The sequence below is a fragment of the Pteropus vampyrus genome, unplaced genomic scaffold (genome assembly GCF_000151845.1).
Source record: "Pteropus vampyrus isolate Shadow unplaced genomic scaffold, Pvam_2.0 Scaffold94, whole genome shotgun sequence".
Lineage (NCBI taxonomy): Eukaryota > Metazoa > Chordata > Mammalia > Chiroptera > Pteropodidae > Pteropus > Pteropus vampyrus.
In genome coordinates this window covers 385,580-397,692 of record NW_011888875.1, presented here as the reverse complement: position 1 = coordinate 397,692, position 12,113 = coordinate 385,580, and positions in this window count along the sequence as shown.

Sequence of the window (12,113 nt, the reverse complement as noted above, 5' to 3'; positions counted from 1 at the left end):
CACTGTGATTGGTGATCTGTATTTATTACCTTATTAATTGTCACAACACTCCAAAAGGGTGGATATCATAATCTACATTTTACAAATGGGGCTGTAGCAACACTGAGGGATTAAATAGTTTCGTGCCATAGAAGCAAAACTACAACTGTCCCTTGGTTCCTTTCCACTAGGCCAACCTGAGCACCGTCCTGTGCCATATGTGGTGACCATGTCATATCCTTTGGCATAATAAGTTTTTTGAAGACCTTCTTTCAAAACCACCAAACCTCGACTCTTGCATTGTCATCTGGTTTACCTCCTCATCACATGCCCAGCCCCTAAGTAAGAATACCTAAATCTCCCATACATAGGAAGGGCTAGTCCTATATACTTTCTTGGGAAGATGTAATGGGCTTGCCTAAAATGTACACTGAGAACAAGGCATGACTGGGGAGGGATTCCCATACCTCGATTATACCATTATCCCATACCTCGATTATACCATTCATTCCAACTTGCAGTTCACTAGGCTTTGTTACTTACGTGACTAAGAAAGAGCAAGAGCTATGTCATTCAGCCTTAATCTCCCAAGGCATCTAGTCCCGTACCTTGCACATAGTAGATGCTCAATACCTATGAATAGGGTGATTGACTGACTGAACGAATGGGTGAATAACAGCTCACCCATGTGGTGTTCTCGGCAGCTGATCTGTTCGTCCCTTTTCACTCACCTCCTAGCACCTGAACCACTTCTCAAACAGAAGATCAACCTCCCTCCTTCTCCTACTGCTCACCTGATGTGCCCTCCACCATGTCACCCTCTGTTGACTTGCTACAATGTCATGAGGACCCAAGGAAAATGACTCAGCTCAGTATCACGTCCGGATCTTTCATGACCTTTTCTCCTTCATCATTTGCTCATGAGCCAGAGTGACTCAGCTCTTGGCTTAATGGAAATGGTATTTATAGAGTATATAATATCATAGATATATCTTTATATAAAATAAATTTTTAAAAACTTTCCCATAGCCACTATCTCTTTTGATTGACATAGCACCTTCTGGGGCCAGCAGGATGTACTTCTTGAGTCTCATCTTACAGGGAGTAAAGGTGACTTAACCAAGGCCACACAGCTAGTTAAGCCAGTTAGTGTCAGATATACATCCCATGTTCTTTTTACTGGACCACCAATCTCTTCTTCAATTGCCGGATGACCTTGTCTCTACCCTCAGGGCAAAGGCTTAATGCTGGTGACTCAGTTCCAGCATGGGACAGTGGTTATTGACAAACTTGACCAACGCTTCTACCAGTGCGCTCTTGTTTTTTAGCTCACTAGCCTTGAAATATTTGTGGAAGCATATTTTTGTTTGAACAACAACAAAAAACTAAAATATTTAATATTTTAAAAAACCCAATCTCACTGAAATCGCAACAAAAATGGACACTCCCCATTCATGCACTTGTGAAGATTTGGGGGAATGGAGGTGTCATAAGGAGCAAGTATCACAGGTGCTTCTGGAGGTTTTCTCTCCCAGCGAAGAGTCATTGCCAAAAACATCCTGAGAACAATCACAGGGTCAGTGTGGGTGGGGCACCTAGATGACCCATAAGCAACTGATGGCCACGGTGCTTTGTTTGGAGAGATGAGGAAGTTTGTCTAGGGAGGAGTAGTGGGTGAAAGGATGTTTTTTAGCTAGAGAAGGGCCCGCTGAAGCAGAGACATGGGCTGAGGAATGTCGAATTCTTGGGCGCAGTAGGGTACCAAAGTGCTATGTGCACCTGTGGGAACCATCTGGGTCCCAAAAACATACATTTAAGCCTTGTTTTTTATTTAACTTATTTTTTAATTGATTTAAAATCATTTTCTCCTGAATCCATTTTTCTATGTGTCAGGGGGTTAAACTGAGACGAATTTACCACTTATTAGTTGTGTGACACTGGGAAAAGTTTTTAATTTCTCTGAGGCTTATATTTCCACGTCTGTGAAATCAAGAGACTTTGACCTGTCACATAGCACTGTCGTGAAATAAAAATGAGATGATCTATGCAAGGTATCTAGGACGATGTCTGGCACGAGCTGTTGCTCACTAATTTATTTTCTGGGTGGGTTTTCATGTGCTTCTGTCCCCTATACCAAATATTCACATTTCCAACAACTGCCTTGACCCCCAAAGTCCAGATATCCTTAAAACACTCTTGTCATCATTTCTTCAGTCTGGAGCGAGGGGAGAGAGAGAGGGAAAGGATAGACATGTAGAGAGATATAGAGATGGAGAGACGGAGAGAGAGAGAAATTAATCCATAGAAAGATAAAGACAGAACTGAAGCATTGCTCTTGACTCGCCGACATCCCCTGGAGACATCACCATTTAATCTTCCTGAATCCAAAGCCTGAGTAATTGCAAATGACTTTTGGACTTAGGAGGTTTCACTGCCGGTCCTGGTTATTTAAATTTCTTTCTTGTAACCGAGTAATGAGACATCAGAGGAAAATGGAGGTCATGGATAAGAAAGAAAAAATTTAAACCTACTCGGATCCTAAAACTGGGCTCAAATGAAAATTGGAGAGCAAAAAGCATATATTTTTTCCCCCACTCTTAATTGCACGTTTGCAACCCCCCAACTCCATCAGGACTTCGTTAAATGCCTCCTCGCCTCACCCCCACACCCACTCTCCCTGCCAAGGATGCCCACGACCTCAGCTTTCACTGTGAAGCTGGGAAGTATCTAAAACGACGGTTTCTATGGAAGCCGGGAGGGGGAAGGTTCACACTGAGGAAACAGGAGGAGAGGCTGTAAGGGGTGGGTTCTTGGAAGAAAGGGCACAGGAGGGCAACGTCCGACGAGACTAGATGTCCTGGAATAATCGTACACATCCCACACACCTGGAGCAGGGAAGTCTCAGGCAATGGTACCCTCACAGGTCATCCCCGATGTATGAAGGGCACGCGCAGGAAATGGGCATGACAGGTTTGAAGAGAGTGCGCCCAGTATGTGTTGCTGACTTGGGACCGGAAGTGACAGTTTACAGGATTTATGACCATGGATGGAGCTGGCTCAGTTCTTCCCATCCAGACTTCTGTGGAACAAGCTTCATTCCCAGACTTTTCCAGTATCCAGATCCCATTTTTAACCACAAATATTTCGTGCTCCTCTCCATGATTATAATCGTAGCTAACGTTTTAGAAGACCTATCATGTGCCAAGCCCGGACAAAGTGCTTTCTGTGTATTGATTCCATTAATGTTCCTTTCATCTCTATGAGGTAAATAGCATCGCGCCGTTTCACAGCCGAGGAAGCCAAGACGCAGGGAAGTTAGAGTAGCTTTTTCAGAGTCACAGCCCAGCCAGTCAGGGGGAGCTGAGCTGGGACCTCGGAACCACCTTCCCTGCAATTAGCAGCTGTGCTATTCTTCCTCCTGATTAGAGGTATGCTTTCACTAAAGGAGTCACGTGAGGACTCCATACATCCAGTATCACTTTTACCTTACTTTCATATAGCTGAAAATATAATACATCCGATGCATCATTTACTCAGTGCATAAGCAGCACCTGAAGCAGCACGTGGACGTGTGGGCTCATTGTGACGGCATTTCTGACCGCGGCAGCGCAAGGTCAGGATCCCTCCCCTGGGACCGCACAGCGCCCAGGGCTTCCTGTACCAAAGCCTTATCGTTGTCTCTCTTGGACATTGGCTACATATTGGCCACGTCCTTCGGGGTCAGACACTGTGTCTTCGTCATTATTGTAATTCACGCTCCCATCACATCTTGCCCATAATAGGTGCTCAATAAATGTTTTTATAATAAATAAAAGCCTCGTTCTATATCTAGCGTCTTCCTTACTCCACCGAGGGTATTTTTAAGTACAGACGATTTGGAAACGACAGGTTTAGACTATGGAACTGATGATGGTAACGCCAGGGCTGTGAGAGGGGCTCTCAGAGCAGGGCTGTAGGAGAGCTCCCCCTAGAGGGACTAGCATGAAAAGCATGTCACAAAGTCGGTACCAGGAGCCTTTTCCCAGGGCCTCTGATAAGATGAGGCAGGTATTTGGGGATGGTAATGGCCATTACGGTCAGTGGGGAGGGTGAGTGGTCAGTGAAGACGGCACGGTCTTTTGCCAGTCCCAGTCCGAGGGTGGTCTATGTCATGACTTTAATGCAGAACCTAGGACAGAGTAAGATGCACCTTCCTCAAGGCTGCGAGGACCACACTGGCCACCAGAAGGGTGGACCGGATGGACTCGGGATGTGGTCAGCTTGGGCTGCTGACCCCTGCTGGCTGAGTAACAGAGGTGTGTTCCTTCAGGTCAACTTCTGGCCAATCCACAGGGATATGACCCCGCCCAGGCGCCTTCCGAGGGCGTGACTCTAGGCAGTAGTCACTAGTAGCTTATTAGAATAAATAAAAAGGAACACTGCGGATTTGAAATTGGGCCTTGTAGGGCAGCAGGAGCCTGGGGGCTTGGCCCTTGGAGAGGCTGGCGAAGCTTTGTGTTCATCGCTTGCGTCTACTCACTCCGTGGGGATGTTTTTGGCTTTTAAACACTCCCCTTTCACTCTAAGAAGCAGCTGAGAAATCCCAGGGGACCCAGCGGGATCCAGTCCGAATCTAGGATGGGAAAAATCCAAGTTTCCAAAAGACACCGGGGTCTGCAGTGTATCATTTGAAAACAACCTGTGAGACTTGGATGGCAAACCACTGACGCGGAGAGGGGTTTTGTCCTGCGTGGATTCCACACGCAGACAGCATTTCTTCCTCTTCATCAAAGCGTGTGTTGCCCAGCTTCAGCGTGCCCCCTCACTTAGGACTGGGGTGCAGGAGGGCTGGACAGAGGAGGGGATGCAGAGAACATTCCCGAGTGGGTTACCATTCAGGGAGGCTCACATCAGGGAGGACTGTGCTCCAATCCTTGCTCAGAAAGCCCACTGAGTCGAGAACGTGCTTGTCCTTCTCTGTTACCCGACACCCCACTGGCCTTCACACCACCGCCATGGCCTTAGACAGTGTTCCTTTATGAAATAAACCCTGACGCCCACCCCATACATTCAGCACGGCAGCGCAGACCAGTCATTGCCTATTAAATCTTTAAACTTCTCAAAAACGAGAAATATATAAAACCAGCACGGTGGCGGTGTGTCAGATATGCACACAGAATCAACCTTTTGATTTCTGGTAGAAATAAATCAAAAACAGACACTTCCCTTGACCATAGAAGAGGCAGTGCCTGGAGCTGGATAACAGCAGGTTACTTATTCTAAAGTGCATATAAAATCCAATTGTGAGTTGGCTGACCACAGAACGCGACTGGATTCACTTATTGCTAATTAGGATGAATAAAAAGAGACAGTGGGAAATGTGAAGCTTGGGATTATGGGTAGCGAAAGCCACTTGATGGGAGGAAACCAATTTTTCCTGGTGTTTTGGGAAATCACTTCATATAGCGTCTGGTCCCTTATCGATACCCTAAAGTTTGCACGTAGTAAGAACCAAGAATATTTCTGATAAAACTACACTCCAGGAAACCCAATCTGAAGGGGCTTATGCATTTAAACTAGGAAGAATGAATGTGTTTGGCTTCCTATTTAACAATGGATTTTCTGTCCCTAGCCAGTATGGAAAGACGCTTTTTCTTCTGCCTCAAGTTATAAAATGCACACCGCTGAGCAATGCTCTGGATACTGTCAGCTGAGGTTGGTGTGATGCCAGATAGCCCACTTGATTATTGATCATTTTATCTGTACCTCCTTACGCTAACTTCTCCTCCTTTGGGTGAGCTCAATGTTCCTTTACTCTATTTAGAGAAGAAATAAACTGCTAGGTTCTTGCAAGCTGGAGGCAAACGCAAGGAGGTGTAAGGCTAGAAGAAATCAGTTAGGCATAGTGTCAGTTGACAATATAAAGAACTCTCGTGTGGGAATTCTTACTCCATAATGTTGGAACATCTCTTTGCTCCATTTTTATGGGCCAAGGGTGAGATGGGAAAGTTATTTTAATCTTAACACTATTTAGGAGCTTGCAGTGTTCCAAAGACAAGGAGAGTTTTGCTGAACATCTTAAACAATTGATTCCAGATGGATTCTCTTTGTATCATTTTTGGAATTTTCTCTAAACGAGTTTTAAAGATAGAATGTACATATTCACCAAAGACTGAAGGAAGCTGAAATATTAAGCAACTAGAATGGCAAATCTGTCTGCATTCAGGTGTCAGTTTGGATAAGTGACTTCAATGCTCATTTTTTTCTAGATACTTCTATGATGCATCTGAAGTAGTAACCCTGGCAGGGTAGGGACCATGGGATGCATTTGCAGGATCTGCTCAGGTACATAATTTGAGGATATTTTGCAATCATAAAAAATGACTTTTATTTTTAAGTATTTTAGGAGTAATTATAAAGAGAATTTTACTGTGTGTCTGTGTGTGTGACAGAGAGAGATAGAAACAGAAAGACAGAGAGAGAAACAGAAAGAGAGATGGGGAGAGAGAGAGTTTAGTGAAGAAGAAAAGACTAAAAATCAGGGTCTTATTCACTCATGTTCTACTTCTGAAAAGTTCTCATCGAATAATCACTATGCAAAGGTGAACATCAAGACAATTGATAGAGCCCCAGCACTGCTCAAACAGGATGAATGCCAGTTGTAATTTTCCGGCAGGGCTGTAACTATGCATCGGGCAAACATCAGCCATGAACTGGGGTTCTAAAGACTGCACCTGTGCTATACCTGCAGCCAGAGTGTTAGTGCATGTGTTGTCTTGCTCTGTGCTGCTAGATACAGATATCTCGGCCGCAACAGATTAAACCAGAGATTGGCTCCTCACCTAAAAGCCACATGACATGTGTAGTAGCCAGTGGCTTACAAGGTGGCCAAGTGCCGGATAAGTGTGCTCCTTTTGGGATGGATGCCAGCCGACCCAGTGAGAGCCCCTCTCTGGAGGAGCTGATGAGTGATACAAGACGTAGAAGGAAGAAATAAAGGCAGGGAGGCCATAGAGAGAACCCAAGAGTCGAGAGAGAAGCAGCTAGGAAAGAAGCAAGAAGCTGAGTGTTGAGAATGGCAAGATCACTAGAGAAGGTACCAGCAGATGCTGTGACAGAGAAGGCAAAGGGAATGAGAGCTCCTGAGGACATGGAATGGTGTTTTGACTTCTGTGACACCTATTGTGGGAGACTTGAGGTGGCTTCTTGACCCTCCTCACTTTATCAAGTGTTCCTTGCTAGATCCCCATCACCTGAGGTGTCTCAAGCATGTCCCTCCTCCTTGTGACCCAAAGTGATTATAATAACGATAATAATCAAACGTTTACAACTTATGTTTTAAGTAGATTTCATGTTTTAATTATTTCAAAAGTACTATGAAATAAGTATTATAATTATGATATTCATTTTATAGTTGAGCACACTGAGGCAAGTACAATGGAAGCCTTCCTATTGAATGCAATAAGTACTAGTAATTAGTTAATTGAAAGTGCAAATTGAAATAAGGAGTTGTTAAAATCGATTCATGCATGCCTTAAACATTTTACTTTTTTTAAAAAAAAATCATATGCATATATACCAGTTTGATAAGGAATTTCCTTTAGATGGAAATTGTTCATTGTAATTCAGCACCATTTTTCTGGCAGAAACCACACATATAACATATGCTCAATGTTTTCTAGTTTCAGTTTCTTTAATGCAAAATAAACCTGGAGATATGTGTGAAGCAATCCAATGCAGAAAACTTCTAGATTTTTTATTTTTTTATAACTTTTTATACTTATTCTTCCAACATCTCACTGGCCTGGTTTTCACAGGGTGCTACAAGCACCGTTTTTTCCACATTCAAATTTTATTCTTAGTTATCATATTTAATTAAAATTATGTGATGACGACTGTAGTAAGAGATTTGAGAACTAACTCAGATAACTCACTTGGTAGGAGCAAGTCTATTACAGAGGATTCTACGTTCTAAGGTGGTTGAAACTACATGTACCGTATCACACACTCATCTAGAATCTATGTCCCCTGCCCTTGAAGCTGAAGGGACCTTGATGACCACCTCAACGGAGGTGGTGAAAATGATGCTATGTGAGTTTCAAGCTTAAGTCATAAAATGTCACTGCTTCTTGGAGCCCAGCCACATACTGCAAAGAAATTCAAGCAAACTGTAGAGATGCCACACGGAGGAGAACCAGGGCTCATAGCCCATAACCCATAGTCCTGACTGAGGTCCCAGCTGACACCAGCCATGTGAATGAACCATCTTGAAAGCAGATCTTCCAGGCCCCATTAAGCCACCCTACCTTATACCACAGGGACTGGACATGAGTCGTTCTGCTGAGCACTTCCTAATTACAGATTAGTGAGCAAAATAGAAGATAGTCACTTTAAGCCACTAAGTTTGGGTGGTTTGTTATGCAGCAGTAAATAACTGCAAACATTGGGTGCCATTGGTATGTTCCGCAGAGGGAATGGAGAACATAGATCAACCACTGGGTTTGTTAAGTAAATGTTCCCTTCTCCAAGATGGCACAAGTATTAAAAGATAAAGACTAGTTTTGAACTTAGAAGTCTGACTAGAATTACATTACTATATCCCTGAAAAAAAAATGTAGAAGCCCTCACTAAACCATGCATAGAAGTTGATGATACATAATAATTTGGTATGATTTCTTAACTGCATACTTACAGACAAGCTCTTCATACATATAGGGTTCAAGGCAGGTGGACTAATTAATACCAGATGGCCCACACTTAAAAGTTAAAAATGAAGTTAAAAACTGTTAAATAAAATAAGTTTCATCCTCTTGACTTTACAAATACCTTCATGAAATCTAACTGGCCAGGTTTGGGTTCTTGGGCTCCCTGGCTGTGTCCCTCTCTTTCTACCCCTGGATCTTCTCACTACAAGAGCTTTGGTCACTTGTGTGTAACCTACAACACACACATCCGAGCTTCGTTGTCACATCCTGTTGCTTCATCAGCTGCTCCTTGGTCAGCCCCAGGTCTTAGGGGTAGCCACAATGGATGATGGTCAACCCCAGAAGAATGAACAGGGCAGAGGTCCATGTGGGCTCAGGAAGTGGACTTGAGCCATTTGAGTAGGTAATTGTGGGATCCTAGTGCCTCAAGCATGGTCTAGAAGGAGAGGTGGGCTCTGGGTGGACAGGTACCCTTGCCCCACAGTGTCCTTGTGCCATGGGGAGGACTGCAGCTAGAACAGTGAGGGACCCATCACAGGAGCTCCTCTTTTCAGCTCTAAGGACAGTATTGACCCACCCCCTGCTTGCTGTTTTTCTCCAAACTCTTTCCCCCACCATCCTTCATGGTGTCTGGCACATGGTAGAGGATCAATAAATATTTACTGAATAAAGTAGACTTAATCTCAAAGGTAAATTTTACATTTTCAATCTTGGGTGCTGCCAGGGTTTAAGACTGTCAGCCCTGAGTGAGGTCACAAAGCTGGAATGAGAGCCAGGTTTGCACACACCTCTGAGCACAGCTAGAATTGATTTTAAGTGACTCCTAAGAGCAAGCACGATGGATGAGAATTAGATTTGGCTCAATGAGTGGTGACACAAAGCAAGTACCAGACGTTTGAGAATGAAACCTTGAACACTGACTGTCCCAAATGTTTGTCCTGACAATGACATTTTCCACTGACACAGATGAACTGCTGTCATCTCTCCCCTACACCCATGGGCAGCTGAGACTGCCCATCTCCCGACCTAATACACAAATTCTTCTGGTAATGATAACCAGATATATTGGAAATGATTGAAGCTAAGGGTTACTTTGCTGCTCTGTAGAAGGTTGCAACTGTACATTTAGAAGATTTATTTTAAAAGAACAACTCATTCTGATTATATCTTCAGAGCAGCCTCTGTAGAGCCACAGAACTTTCCACGTCCACCACAGTAATGATGGTAGCACGCTATTATTCACCAGGCTTAAAAGTCACAGTCTTTCTAAACTTGTGTAGGTCACAGACCGAAATCCACTTATTGTTTTAGTGCTGTTTCAAAGCACATTCTCTGAAATGTCCAGAAAATCATCACCCCTGGAAGTAGTTGTTTTAGTTAATTGGAGCTAGAAATTTTAATACCACTTTAATCCAAACCTAAAGGACTTGAGTTATAAAATCCTATTTAAAAAAAAAAGCTTGACTGTCGTTTTGATTAAGCTTAAGTTCTACTAGCCTCAGAAAAAGACCAATGTAAGTTATGCCCTAGGGTTTTTTTAAAGTAAAAGTGAAAAGAAAAATAAAAGAAAATTTTCCTCCTGCCATTTTGTCAATACATATAATTTGCTTTAATGTGTGGAAGTAAATTCTTCATAAACATGGCATAAACATGGCATAATTCTCCTAGGATGAATTCAAAAGTGCACTTAGAAAAATTCTGTGAGGCTATCACATCTAAGGCTAGGACAAAATTAAACCTGTGAGAAATGGATGTCCTGCTTCCTCTCTAAACATTCTCCTGTCATTTTAAAAGTCACCCAGCTTCAGGAAATCCATCTTTACCTAAACTCATAATGGGTGCTCTGGGCAGAGATGTTGACAAAGAATTATATTAATTGATGTTTTAAATGGTACTTTCAACTTTAGAGATTTGAGAGTTTCAACAAAAGAATATAAAGGACCTGCAGACTTAAAACTATGAAATATCACTGAGATAAATTAATGAAATCCTAAATAAATGAGGACGTATTAAAAGACAATATTGCGACAATGTCTATTTGCCCCAAGTTCATCTATAACTTCAATGCAATCTCAAACGAAAGCCCGGCAAACGTGTGTGTGTGTGTGTGTGTGTGTGACATTGACAGGCTCATTCTAAATTGTGTATGGAAATGCAATGATTCTAGAATAGCCAAATCAATTTTGGGAAAAAGACAAAGTTGGAGGGTTTACTTATGCTAAAAGTTTTTAAGACATATACACTAAACTATAACCAACAGTTCTACAATCAGGTATGCTCACTCAAGAGAAATATTTTAAAACATGTATTCACAGAAAGACTTGTGCAAGAAAGTTTATAGCCGTTTTCTTTAGAATAGTGCCAAACAAACCAGAAACAACCTAATGCCCATCAAAGGAGAATGGATAAACAAACTTATCTATTCATGTAATGGAATGCTACTCAACAACAACAACAAAAAGAACAAATAACAGATACACACAACATTGTGGATGAATCTCAAAATATTTTGAAGAGCAAAATTTGTCAGACAAAAAACTCATATGGTAGTCTATCGTATAAACATATTTCATTTATATGAAGTTCAAGGACAGCCAAAACTAACCCATCTCAATAGAAATTACAACAGCAGATGCCTTTGAGGGGCACAGAAACTGACTGAAAAGTAACATAAAGGAACCTTCTCAGGTGATGAATATGTTCTACTTCTTGACTGGGATGTTTGTTGCCCAAGTATATACGTTTCTCAGTACTTATCAACTGTATATTTTGCCGTATATAAATTAAAACTCAAAATTAGTTAACAAGAAAAAAAATGAATGCATGTCTGCAGGGGGTTTTCAAGGCCTGAGACAAATAAATCCTACTGGACAGAAAGCCCAAACTGGGAACTGGTTACAGGACCGGGGTGAGACTCAGATAGTCAGCATCCTAGTGAGAGCCCGAGTGGACGGACACTCAGTGAAGAGTGATGGCCGAACTTCCTTGGAGCAACTGCCATCTAAGCTCAGATGAGACAGGAAGTGTGCAGGCTGCTAGAACAGCAGATGCATCCAGCACCGAGGCTGATGCCCGAAGACCTGGAGCAATAAGCTTCGCCCCAGACTGAGATCAGTAGGGCTTGCAAAATGGATCACGTGCAGACCAGGCAATCTTCCCCACCACCGTGATATATATAGTGCAAACCTTTTCCCTTTTCCCTTCTGCCTCCCGACTAAAAAAAACGAAAAAGAAGGCTTACAATTTTTTTTAAAAAAAAGACATTTGTCCAAAAGATATAGCTTTTATGTAGAAAATTGTGTTTTAAACCAGAAAAGATTGAGTTATTCTAATTGGCACATTCAAATACCCCATCTCCACCCCAGCTACTACCCTGAGAGACCGAGGACTCTAAATTTCAGCCCCTCAACTATAAAAACTAAAATTCCTGTTCGTTTTGTTGTACATTTC